Source organism: Chaetodon trifascialis, chromosome 7 (genome assembly GCF_039877785.1).
Source record: "Chaetodon trifascialis isolate fChaTrf1 chromosome 7, fChaTrf1.hap1, whole genome shotgun sequence".
NCBI classification, from domain to species: domain Eukaryota; kingdom Metazoa; phylum Chordata; class Actinopteri; order Chaetodontiformes; family Chaetodontidae; genus Chaetodon; species Chaetodon trifascialis.
Window position 1 is genome coordinate 2,945,998 of NC_092062.1, and position 14,032 is coordinate 2,960,029.

Genomic DNA, 14,032 nt, shown 5'->3' on the forward strand with positions numbered 1-14,032 from the left:
AAATTAGCTATAGAGATGAAAACAGTTTTTTGTACCAGGCTGGAAGTATTTTAATTTCTGCTGTGAAGTTGGGAATTTTAACACTGGGATATGTTGGGACTGATCACTTTTGGGGGTAGCCCGAAGTGGCCATTTGAGGAACTATAGTTTTTGGCATCTCCATGTTTGGAAAATACAGAAGGAAAAAGCTCTGGATAAGAAGTAAATTCCTCAAACCATCCCCCAGGCCTTCCCTACAGGTGGCTGTTATCATTTCCAAGACAAAAGAGAAACTGCATTTTTGAATGTGTGCCGTGTCTGATGGTGCACACAGTTGCCCATGAATAAACAATATCAAAAATTTCCGTGACTTCCTGACTCAGGATGTAGAATACAGCCTATATGTGTTGGTCATTTAAAACAGCCAGCCTTATTTTGACTGAGCATTGCATTACATTAAAATTGTAAGTTCAAATTTGAGTTAAAACAGTGGGAGCAATAAATTTGCAACTTAGTTTACTGCAAATCCATCAAGTCTTTTGAAGAAATGCTTGAAAATGTTTGAAAATTTTTTCTTTACTCTCTGCACACTCAGGTACACATTGAATGATTCTTGCTGTGGTGTCAGGCTGTGAGTGGATATAACCCTTCATTTACCATTCCAGCATGGGAGGGGCCAGAATGCCAAGAAGAAAAAAAAAAACTATAGCATTGTCCTCAATTTCCCCTGCTCACTGCAATAGGATGTAATATGCATTAGGTAAATCCCCTCATTTGTGCACAAGCATTTGTCTGAGAGAAAAGAGAAGAGAGGGAGAGGAAGGTCACAGGTAGCAGAGGAGACAGAGCAAGAGTGTCAATGTATGTGAGAGAGGGAGAAAGAGAAAGAGCGAAGAAGGGAAAGGGAAGTGGAAAAGAAAAAAGCAAAAGGTAGCAGTGGGGGTCATAGAAGGCTTGTGAATGAAGGACAGAGATGAGTGTAAATGAGAAGGGGCTTAGAAAATGAAATGTGGAGAGAGGACTTGGTGCAAGTTCTTGAACAGCTTGGATTGTTGTGGTACATTTGCTCTGTGTGTGCTCCCTGGTTTGCAGCTAATGTTCCAAAAAGCAGAGATATGAACAATATTTTCAAAAACATATGAAGTCCAGTCTTTTCTGTTCATAGAAATTGATTTATCTGTCATCCGGTGCCAGAAGGTGAATGTTGGTGCCAGAGATACAGCTAATCAGTGGGGAATGTGAAAACATTAACAATAATTTCCACTTTTTTAATAACATAGACCACTTACAATGAGGACACACACATAACGTGTAGTGACCTCAAGCTGGCAACCACCAATCTCTGCTCAAAGCAGCTTTATAGCTTACACAGACAGCCACTTTCTAGCGGCAGCCCTTTTGCCAGACAGAACAATCTGCAAAACCCAAGATACATTCAGTGACTTTTTTTAATGCCCAAGCCAACATTTTTTATTATTATTTTTTTTACATTCCAGGCACAAGCTCAGGTACCTGACATAAACTTTGGACACAGTACACACCCATCCACCACCCCTATCTCTAACCCTTTACTTTCCACCTTGCTATAAAGCTGGTTCATGTACTCATCTGTAAATTCTATTCTACAGAATCTTCCATTACACACCCAAATCCTAGGGAGACTGAATTACTTTGAGAAAGGGGCAAACCGTTCTTTCTTTAGGTTGCATGATATCTGTAACCAGTGCGCATAACTGTATGTGAGGGCCTTCTGTCACCTGAAAGTCTGCATCCACTCCTTCAGGTCAAACCTTCCCAATAGCCCTTAGTATAGTATCAGCATCTAAAATCTCCATGTAGCTCTTGCTAGAAAGAACATTAGCCATAAATAAAAGTTAGAAGCTGGTAACGCTTAGAACTTTTAGTTCTTAGCGTTGCAGTTACAGGCCTGAACAGTGAACACGCCTTGTAGGATGCCTAGATATATGGTTAAAAAAAACCATGTAAAATATTTATTTTCTGTGATATTGTTATCAATTTCTATTGAAAAATTGTAAAAGTGCACTGAAAGCTCGCCAACCCAGATTTGGTCAAGTGGATTTTCGTAAAACGGCGGAGTCGTGCGCTCACGTCACCAACACCTCACAGCCAGGTTTCCACAGTGTCTCGCATTTCACTGCGATCAATAATTAGCAACAGCCGCAATTCAATGCAACTATCTCAGTCAGCACATACAATCAGACCTAAATTTGTATATATTGATCAGTATCTCATCTGACCACATCGAAAGCACGTTCGGCACGCGCAATGGTCACCGACTGAATGTACACAGGTGAAACAGGGATGTTTGGTGATCTGTGACTCAAATTGCCTGGTGACACACGTGTATGCCACTTTCCCCGGGTCGGCACATGACTCGTTCATCCTGGTGAATTCTAGCATCCCTACAGTCTTTCAGGGGGACACCCCTCTGGATGGGTGGCTGCTAGGTGATAACAGCTATCCACTGAAAACATGGTTGATGACGCCATATATCACACCGTCAACAAGACGGCAGCGTGGCTTTAACGGTTTTCAGCAGTGTTCGGTCAGTCATTGAACGCACGCTGCGATCAATAATTAGCAACAGCCACGATTCAATGCAGCTATCTGAGTCAGCACATACAGTCAGACCTAAATTTTGATCAGTATCTCATCTGACGACATTGCAAGCGCGTTCGGCACGCGAAATGGTCACTCACCCTGACTGAATGTACACAGGTGAAACAGGGATGCGAACTAATCAATTAACGTCGCTGTGCCAACCAGAAACACCCGTGGCATCCTACAGAGCATATATACTGCATCTATCAGAGCACTCGAGGGACAGAGAGAGACAGACACATTGTAATGCTTAACGTTATCTACAAAGATGGAGTACATCATTGCTTTGAGGAGGATGATAAGGAGGAGGAGGATTTACCATCTAAGGACCTCATATTTAGACATCAGAATCAGAATCAGAAATCCTTTATTTATCTCCAGTGCTCCTTAAAAGAATGGAATTAGAATAAAATTAGAAGAGAAAGAAAAGAGAGAACTATATATATATATATATATATATATATATATAAAGCAAATATAAAAACAAAATATTTATATTGAGAATATATATATATAAACAAAATATACCACAAAATATAGAACAGAATATAAAACTATATATATATATATACTGAGAAAAAAGTATACAGTGTAACAGTATATACAAACGGGTGTGCAAAGTAATACAAACGGATGTCAGGAGACATGAGTGACGTCAGTCTCCTGGAAACTTGCCATGCGCCTCGCCAGCGGTGTTCTTAAAGGTGAGGCGAGGAGCTGCTGTGACTGGTGAAGATTTGACTCGGCTGTGCCAAACCCACTCCACGCCTTCTCCCCTCCCTCTTTCCGAGTTGCGCCACTGGGTGGGACTGAGATGAGAAGGAGTAGGAGATGCGCCAGCGGCGTAGCGCACGAAAATACCAAAGTCTGCACCGCTACGCCCTATCGGCGTAGTGGACCTGACTTTGCGCCGGCGGCGGAGTTGAAAATAGATCCCATAGAGTCTATCAAATGGGGACGGTAACGGTAAACAGTGACTTGGGAAGGAAGCAGCCAACCTAAATTATAACATTTTTCAGTAGCTGCCTGAACCAGGAATAAGTCTATTAAAGCATCAGAAAGGCAGAAAAACTGTTCTTTAGGTAATAGGAGAAAGTTCGGATCCATTAATGAAGCCACAACCTCCAATGAAGTAGGCCGTCTTACCATCCTCACAGGTTTTATGTCGGCCACAGCTTCCTCCTGCGCTCTCTGTCCTCTTTGGAAAGATCCTCTGCGAACTTTAGGCTGTTGTTTATCAGGTAGGGAGATGATTTTGCAGCTCTCCATATGGCGTCTCTGCTGACTCGCAAGATAAACTGAATGATGATGCCTCTGGGTCTGTTTACATTCTGACATTTAGGCCCAAGGCGGTGCACAGTGTTGATGGTGTCAGACATCCTGTTCTTTTGCTCTGGAAGGATAGCTTGACATATTTCAATGATTTTCTTGCGTGGTTCCTCTCTCTCACCCTCTGCAACCCTGTAGAGTCTGAGGTTCCATCTCCTAGTGTATCTTTCCAGCTCCGAGATTCGTTGCTGGCATGTGTCCACCCTTCTCCTCATTTACTGCTTTTTTCTCAAGTGTACTCATTTTCCCTTTAATAACCTTTACTTCCTTGCAGACGAAATCAATAGTCTTTTGACTGGCAGGATATGCTAACGTAAAGGCTAACGTTAGCATATCCCACTCTTGCTAGACGTTATCTGTAGGTCTTTTTCTTTCACTCCCTGTCGACATTAAATCACCTCTGTCTCAAAAGTGGCTGAATAATGTTGAAAGACTAAGTAGGTGATTGGTGTCGAAAAAGTTTTGTTTTAACCGTTGACTTATTTGCAGAGCTCGGCAGAGAGCGTCCACTCACTCGGCCATCTTGGCATGCCCCCGGTCTGCTTTCCTCCTTTCTCAGGATTCAGGATTCCCTTATTGATCCTCGAGGGGAAGTTGTTTTTTACAAGATAGAATTATAGAATAGGAATAAAATTAGAAAGAAAGAAAGCAAGAAAGAGAAAGAAATATATATAAAAGGCAAAAAATGAGAATATTAATACTAAGAATATATGTAATAACAAATATATAACAAAATAAAATGTCAACAATAAAACAAATATATATACTCAGCATTGGATGTGTAAAAAATTTAAGTTGGATGTGCAAAATTGAAATGGAAAATATATATTAGAATTACTATATGTACTGAACATTGAATGTGCAAAATTGAAGTGGATGTGCAAATGGGATGGGCCATTCAGAGGGAGGAGTTGTGTAGGTTGATGGCCATAGGCAGGAATGATTTCCTGTCGCGTTCAGTCCTGAGTTTTGGTGGTATGAGTCTTTCACATACTCCTGTGCCTGGCAGTACATCATGAAGTGGGTGTGAGATGTTGTCCATTATAGTCCATAGCTTATTCAGCCCCCTCCTCTCTAACACCACCATCAGAGAGTCACACTCCATCCCCACAACGTCACTGGCCTTGCAGATCAGTTTGTTGAGTCTGTTGGTGTCCGCCATCCTCAGCCTGCTGCCCCAGCACGCAACAGCATAGAGAAAAGCACTTGCCACCACAATTCAATTTCAATTCAATTCAATTCAATTTTATTTGTATAGCGCCAAATCACAACAGAAGTTGTCTCAGGACACTTTCCATATAGAGCTGGTACAGACCAAGCTCTTTTATCTACAAAGAAACCAACAATTCCCCCATGAGCAAGCACTTGGCGACAGTGGCGAGGAAAAACTTCCTTTTAACAGGCAGAAACCTCGAGCAGAACCAGACTCTGGGTGGGCGACCATCTGCCTCGACCGGTTGGGTGAGAGAGGAAGAGCAAGAGAGGGAGAGTGAGACAGACAGACAGACAGACAGACACACAGAGAGAGACAGACAGACAGACAGACAGACAGACAGACAGACAGACACAAATGCAGTCAGAGAGAGAGAGAGAGAGACAAAAGAAAATGTCAGACTCATAGAAAATCCTGAGCATAGTCCAGCAGATGTTGAAGGACTACAGTCGCCTCAGAAAATAGAGACGACTCTGGCCCTTCCTGTAGAGAGCATCAGTGTTCTTTGCCCAGTCCAGTTTATTGTCAGTATGTACCCCCAGGTACTTGTAATCCTCCACAATGTCCACACCGACCCCCTGGATGGAAACAGGGATCACAGGTGCCTTGGTTCTCCTCAGGTCCTCTACCAGTTCTTTAGTCTTTGCCACATTTATTTGCAGATGGTTCTGCTCACACCATGTGACAAGGTTGTCCACAGCAGCCCTGTACTCATCCTCATCGCCCTCACTGATACATCCAACTATCGCATCATCGAGTCATCAGAAAACTTCTGAAGGTGGCAGGTCTCTGTGCAATAGCTGAAGTCCATGATGTAGAGGGTGACGAGGAAGGGAGAGAGAACAGTCCCCTGCAGGGCCCCAGTGCTGCTGACCACTCTGTCTGACACACAGTGTTGCAGGTGCATATACTGTGGTCTGCCAGTCAGGTAGTCCACAATCCAGGACACTAGGGGGACGTCCACCTGCATCCTCACAGTGCTCGCCGGCTTGTCCAGGTGGGCGTAGACACGGTTGAGCAGGTAGATGATGGCGTCCTCAACTCCAAGTCGGGGCTGATAGGTGAACTGGAGGGGGTCCAAGAGTGGCTTGACCATGGGCCGGAGCTGCTCCAGGACGAGTCTCTCCAGAGTCTTCATAATGTGGGAGGTCAATGCCACAGGTCTGACACTGACTAGTCTCTCTCTCTCTCTCTCTCTCTCTCTCTCTCACACACACACACACACACACACACGGACACACACACGCACTCTCTCTCTCTCTTTCTCTCTCTCTCACACACACACACACACACACACACACACACACACACACACGTACTCTCTCTCTCTCTTTCTCTCTCTCTCTCTCTCTCTCACACACACACACACACACACACACACACACACACACACACACACACACTTGCATCCCTTTTCCTTGGTAAGTTCACAGTTGATGTAATGCAAAAGACACAGACAATCCTCTCATTCTCTTTCTATCTGTCACACACATACAGGATGATGTCTTTTTTTATAAGGATTTGCCCAAGTTCACAATGTCTATTATTTCTCTTTCTCTCACCCTCAATCATGTGTCGTCATCCCTCTTAAGTTTTCAGTTTCTACACTGCTATCTTTATCTTGAAGATTGACCAATAATTAAATCTCTCTCTCTCTTTCTCTCTCAAACATACATACAAACACAGTTCAAAGTTCAAAGTTCATTCAGGAGCTCAGCTACATTCATCCTTTTGGACTGGGTTAGTTCACAATTTATTGAGTACTACTCTGATCACATCTGATCCATCATTTCTCATCTCTCTTCTTTCTCTTTTCTTCCTCCTTGAAACACACTGTGATGGAGTATACTTTTTTGTAGCATTAATAAATTACACTTTTTGGAAGTATTTAATGTGTCCACTCTCACTGATTCCCGTTAACTCATTGCATGGCTTAAGGTACGTGGTTTTAAAGAGTTGCACAGTTGGTATACACATTCAGGAGACCGAAAAGACCGAAAAGGTGTGCGTTATCGAATGTGGTGGGCCGGTATGGTCCAAAATGCCAGGGCCAATTTTTTGTCCCAGTCCACCCCTGAGTGGCGGTGTTCACCTGTCTATGAACTGAGACTTTATAAGCCATATTCCATAACACTGACTTAGATTACAACTGACATAAGAATGCTATTGTAGAATTAAAACAAATATTACTGGTATAACATTGACCAGCAAATTTTACACTGGTGGCACAGACTGTATTATTCACATGTAATTAACCCTAACAACAGTAAGCTGCTATTATCAGTCACAGGGCAGGGTGAGATACTTACCCCTGTATATTCTTTTTCATTTTAGTGGGAAAAGGGCAGGACTACATCTACCTCCGGAGGAGCTGAAGAGAGCCTCTCCGTGGCCTCTCAGGATGATCCAGAAACTGGAACCTCACACCCACAACCTCAGCCTAATGATGTGAGTATTTCTACTCTAAACATCATATCATTGTAGCAAAACCGGCCTTTAACTGACCCCTTCTTTCCCTCCTTTTCTGGTGATACTCAAGGGAAATGGAGGTGTAAACCCGCCAACTGATTGAATTATAGACCATCTGGTTTACCTTTAATGCAATCTGATTTCGAAGAGAGACAAGATGTCTGGACAAGAGACATTTCCTCCATGTTTTCTTTTCAGGGAAGCCAGGGACACATACACCTCAACATCAAAGGTGGCCTTCTCCTCACCTTCTCCTCACTATGTTTCTCATGGCAATGCTAATTCTCTCCTGATAGCCCCAAGAGAAATCAAGACAAAAAAAACGTCTGGAGAGACAAACGCCAGGCTCCAGAGGAACATCCACAAACATCAGCGAATGCTGATGGGTCGTAAACCGGACATCCATTGAAGCAACTTGTGTATGCTTGTGTGATTTTCCTCAACACTCCAAGATAACCAGATTTTATGTTAAACTTAACTTTTCATGTTTTCAACTTGCAGGACTCGTTGTACGCATGATATTGATGTTTTCCCAGTATCTCTGACCTGAAGTATGACCAAGTTGTGATTTTAACGGTTTTATAAAAGTTTGTCTGAATTGTCACCACAAAACCATACTGCCATCCAGAGTTTCCTAACCATCAGATTGAATATGCTTGACTTGGCACATTTATCGATAAGTAACCATAATCGTGATAATCATTTTTGGCAAATATAGCCTGCCTTCTTTATTCCTGTATCTTTATTTGTGTATTAGTTATACATTGAATCATTATACATGTTGAGATGAAACTGTACCATGATTACCATTTAATGTTGCCACCCAACCATAGTAAGCGTCTAATGCATGCTGTGAACAATATTGAAATGTCATTGAAATTTTGTCATTGAAATTATATGTGATTGACCATAGTGAGAAGCAGATGAGCCCCTCGTATGAATCATTGATTAGTTCAGCTCCTTGAGGAGATCGCGCGTCACAGACCATCTCACGTGATTCGATGGCCTGCCCTTTCGACACGCCCCGGAGCAACCTTTAAAAAACTGCGTGTAGTGCGCGTTACTCAGTTTAGTTTAAGTTTTTAAGTTAGTTTTAGTTTTAGTCTTGTCTTGTCTTATGTTGTTTTTTTTGTTAGTTGGTTTTTAGTTCTGTTCCTTTGTTTCTTTTTACGTCTAGTTACTCTCAGCTGAGTTCTTTTCTTTACTTTTGTCTTAAGTTTTGCACAGTCGTTTTGCTCCTTAAGTTTTCGTCTTCGAGCTACTCCAAGCCATTCTGAGTAGCGTAAAGTATCTTCAGAAGACGTATTCTTATAATTTGCCGCAAGCTTCAAAGTTAACTTTCTCTTTAGCCAAACGTTTTGTTTTTAACATCAGTAAATTTAGGCAAGTAATACTAATTTTGTAGCCTTCTTCGACCGGCCATCGAAGAGACTCTTAATTTGTACTATCAGTCTAAAATAGTCCGTCACGGACTCAACCGAACCAAACCCTGCGGCCAGCTGTTGATCCTTGGTCCGGTTCACAACCATCCGGAGCCGTCCCTCATCTGTAACCGACACCGCCGAATCAGTTCCAGAGACGCCCCGTTCAGCACCAGCTCGTCATCTTGGTACCTGGGCTTTCCACCAGAACGCCAAGCAGATCGAGTCACGGACAAACATCTGGAACGTCTTCGAGCCAGTTCGGAGCAGAGCACAACGGGACGCCAGCAACCAAGTAGGCACGCTAAGCGGGTTTGAATAAGAGTTGGTCCGTGAGGTTAAGGGTAGGTCAGTTCGTCCAAATTCTCTCCATTAATCGTTCATTCCCTTAACTCTGCGTTCGCGTCCCCATTATTCCCTTTCGACTTCCTCTCACTATCGCCAATTTATTTACCATTGTATTGCCATAAGTTTCTTGTGTGTTCTGTCATATCACCTCCCATCTTCTGTGTTATTTTTCATGGTACATTATCCATTATCCACAATTCTGCTTAATAAATGATATTTTGAATTAAGTCCTGGTTCGACGGTGTCCTTTTGAACTGAATATCTACAATCCCTGTATCCAGAATTTACACTTCAGGTTATCAGATTGGTTTACTGATAGTCCATTCGTTAGTATTTATCAGCGTTATAGCAGTTAATTTCTGCAGTCCTTCTTAGCTGAGGAAGGTGGTGCCCCGATATTTTACCAACGAATGCAACATCAAATTAAGGTAGTACACACTACATCATAATGGTCCTGGACATATTAAAATCTCACTTGTTTGCTGCCACTCATATTAAACACACTCACACATAAACCCATTCACACGCAATTGAAGACATGTTGAACATGCATTCCTGACACACACACACACACACACACACACACACACACACACACACACACACACACACACACACACACACACACAAACGCGCATGGTTTTGACAGGTGATGACTATAAGAAAGCATCTGGGCCATAGACTAGTGGTGTCAAAGTGATGTGTATGAAGTGAAACATCACTCAAACCATGTTCATCCCTCTCTTTAGGATCATGGCTATGCTTTGCCTGCTTCTCCTACCGCTCTTAAGACCAGACTCAGTGAAGCCCTAACAAGAGTGGAAAGAGTGGAGCGAGAGAAGAATGCCATGGCTAGAGAAAAGAGGGCAAAGACCACAGCAGAAAGTCTTTTGGGGGATTTGAGGTAAAAGAACCTCATTAATGAAGAGCTCAAGGAGAGGCCTGAATTCAGGTACATGGTGATCGTTGTAGACCTATTTGTACAAGTTATGGCTTTCCTGCTAAAAGTTATATATAATCTTGTTGTCTGATCATTTGCAGTTATGGCTGGACGGGAAAATCACATTTTGCTGTTTGTACTTGTTTGAGCAGTGACTGATTCTTATTCTACAGGCATACAGTCCAATTGCAACGACCACAGGACAGATCAATTGGAGGTACATTAATCACTTCAATGATGTGCAATAAAAAGATGGACTGCATGCTGCCATTAAAATTACAGGCAAACATGTCTACTTTGAGAACCACAAGATGAGGGTGTCCCTGGCTGCGCAGACACTGACTAAGTGTCATTAACTGTGATATTGCATATTCATCATAAATACAAAGTTTGTACATAACCTTATACATACCTTCACAATTTTAGTGGTAATGCTCTGAAATTTACTGTAGTACAAAGCAGACTTATGGAAATAAGGAAGTTAAGCAAATACCAATAGTTGCATATTAACTCGTTGAACATACAGTTTAGAAATAAGTACTCTGTTCTCTGTATATTTTGAATAGATGAGTATTGATTTTAACTATCTGATACCTAATGAAACTCTGTAATGATAGTGATTTAGATGCCGATATTTCTTTAAAGATGATTGACAGGTTGTTCGACATAATGAATGGACGCAATCCTCGTGCCAATGGATTCAAAGCTCCCTTGGGTGCTTTTGAATTGGATGGAGAGAAAAGCATTTTTGTTGAGAGCCAGGGAGTACTTGCTCACTTTGGTGACAAAAGATGGACCACCCCTTCACTGATCTAAGAGGTCTAAAATAGTGCTTGTTATTCATGCATAAAAAGTTCATGACATGAGTTCAACGACACTCTGTTCCCTTATGCATCGAGTTCCTAAGATGCTCCGTTGTTCCGTTACGCATCGAGTTCCTAAGATGCTCAGTTCTCTACATCAGGTTTATATGATGCTACTGTTACAATGTTTTTTTCTTTTGTTTTGTCTCTGTTCAAATTGTTTTGTATTCAGTCCCACACAAGTGTCATAATGGTATGTATGCTAACATGATGCTCATTTATTTAAATGTTTTTCAGTGTTCAGTTTTGTTTAATATCGGAATTGTCTTGTATTCAGTGTGCTTCAGGTCCTGAATGCTTCTAAATGGTATGTATTACACAACATCAAGTACATGCAGGTGTCAGAAGGATGGTATGTATGCTGATATGACGATCTTTTGTTTAAATGTTTTTCAATATGCAGTTTTGTTCCTGCTGGAATGATCTTGTATTCAGTGTGTATTCGGGTCCTAGATGTTTCTAAATGGTAAGTATTACACAACATCAAGTACATGTAGGTGTCAAAATGGTAGGTATTGCATATATATTCTGAAAATATACTTAATTAATATCTTTATATGTTATGTCTTGGGAGTAATTATGTATTGTGTGCCTGTTTTCCATACAAGGCGGCTGGACGAGGCAGATGGCCGCCCACCCAGAGTCTGGTTCTGCTCGAGGTTTCTGCCTGTTAAAAGGAAGTTTTTCCTCGCCACTGTCGCCAAGTGCTTGCTCATGGGGGAATTGTTGGTTTCTTTGTAGATAAAAGAGCTTGGTCTGTACCAGCTCTATATGGAAAGTGTCCTGAGACAACTTCTGTTGTGATTTGGCGCTATACAAATAAAATTGAAATTGAAAATAACAATCCATCTGCATGCCAGTTCCAGGCTATCTTCCGCTGTCTGATGGTTCAGTGTGGTGTCTCACCTAGTGAGACCGGCAATGTGGCAGCCCAAGATGACCCTGTCTGCAGTAGAGATGTCCTCTGCTGAAACTGCTGAAGAGCACCCATCTCCGTTCGCCAACATTTCAGCCATTGTGTGTGACCAGTTATCTTCCCACTCGTTTTGGTGGTCTGGTGGAAAATGCTGTGGTCTACATAGCAGGATTTGTAGTCCGGCAGATTCTATGAAAGCTGTCCTGTGATGTGTGCCGTGCAATATATATATATTATGATTTTCTCTGATATATTAACTTTTATCTATTATATATGAATGATATTGATACTCTACATATGATATATATTCATTTTCTCTGATATATAACTATCTGATATATAATGTATCTATTATATATGTATATTAGTGCTGTCAATCGATTAAAATATTTAATCACGATTAATCTCATGAATGTCATAGTTAACTCGTGATTAATCGCAAATTAATCACACATTTTTATCTATTCTAAATGTCCCAATAATTATCATTTTAATACTCTTATCAACATGGGAAAGTGGATAGGCTTGCTTTGTGCAAATGTTTTTTATTAAAAACAATAACGTGTAGTGTTATATTTCACACTAACATTCTCACTTTGAGCAGTCATTCACATTTGAAGCAAATTCTAACACAATTTAACACTGTCAATAAACAGATGACAAAAAAAATAAATATTTGGTTACAAAAAAGCCCCTTCAACAACGCTTTCTAAGGGATCAAAACAGGGTGATACAAATTAAAGTCACAAAGTGCACATCATTGTAAACTAGGACTCAGGCTATAGTGCAGTTAAACCATGGCTTAAACTTTCCTTTCTTAAGTTTCCTTTGAACATACAAGCAGTCAGACTATAATGCTCTTCTGTTTATTTACCAGAGGCTTATCAACCCAGCCTCGTATTTCTCTCCAGAAAGAATGAACATTACTTGGCTATGGCTGCAGTAAGCTTGTTCTGAGTTTCAGTATCCATATGCCTCCTTCGAAAGCCATCCACTGTCGCCTGGTTTTGACAAGGAGGCGGTGGAGAATTCACACTCGCCGTGTGTTTGGCCATCAAGTGGTATTTCAGACTGGATGTGCTACAGTGATAACTCAATTCACACCGACAATACACACAGATAACTTTGGTCTTGTCAGTCGACCCATCTAGCAACTTTTTGAAACTAAACTTTCCATTCAGTATCTTGTATGCATCCATTTTGCCATTTTGCCCATTACATGCACACAAATCGGTGGCCTACTCTTTTACAGCTAGCGTGCAGGCAAGACCAAACACATGCGTGGGGCGTGCCTATTGTTTTGTTTACAATCGGATCCTGTAGTTTTTCTAATATATATATATATATATATATATATATATATATATATATATATATATATATATATATATATATATATATATATATATATATATATATATATATACACACACACATATATATACACATGTAGGACGTTTGCAGCGAAACAAATGTGTGAAAATCTGTTTAGTATTTAGAGAGTTACGATGGATTAAATGCACTGACACTTCATTGCGCCTGCCAAACAGCACTGAGTGGAGCGGCTGACAAGTCCAAGATGGCGGCCCCACGGCTTGTCAGCGCCAAAAGGCTGTAGCGGTCGATGCAGCATCTACTCGTTATATGTCTATGGATGCTGACCTCACTCATGCACCATTGGCAGTGGAATCAGTTTGCGTCGGTCGGCTAGGTATGACCGGAGGGAGAGGGAGAGAGTGTACTGCGCAGCTACCAGCGTCTACCTACAATAATACCATTGTTAGCCATGGCCAATATCAGCCATTAACAGGCAGAGAGGGAGACACTTACCACAGCAGGCCACTTAGGTGGCATACACACGCACTGGAGTCTGGTGGCACCAAGTCAGCCGCTCTGCAGTGTAATATAAAATCATTAGCGCCCTGCCACAAG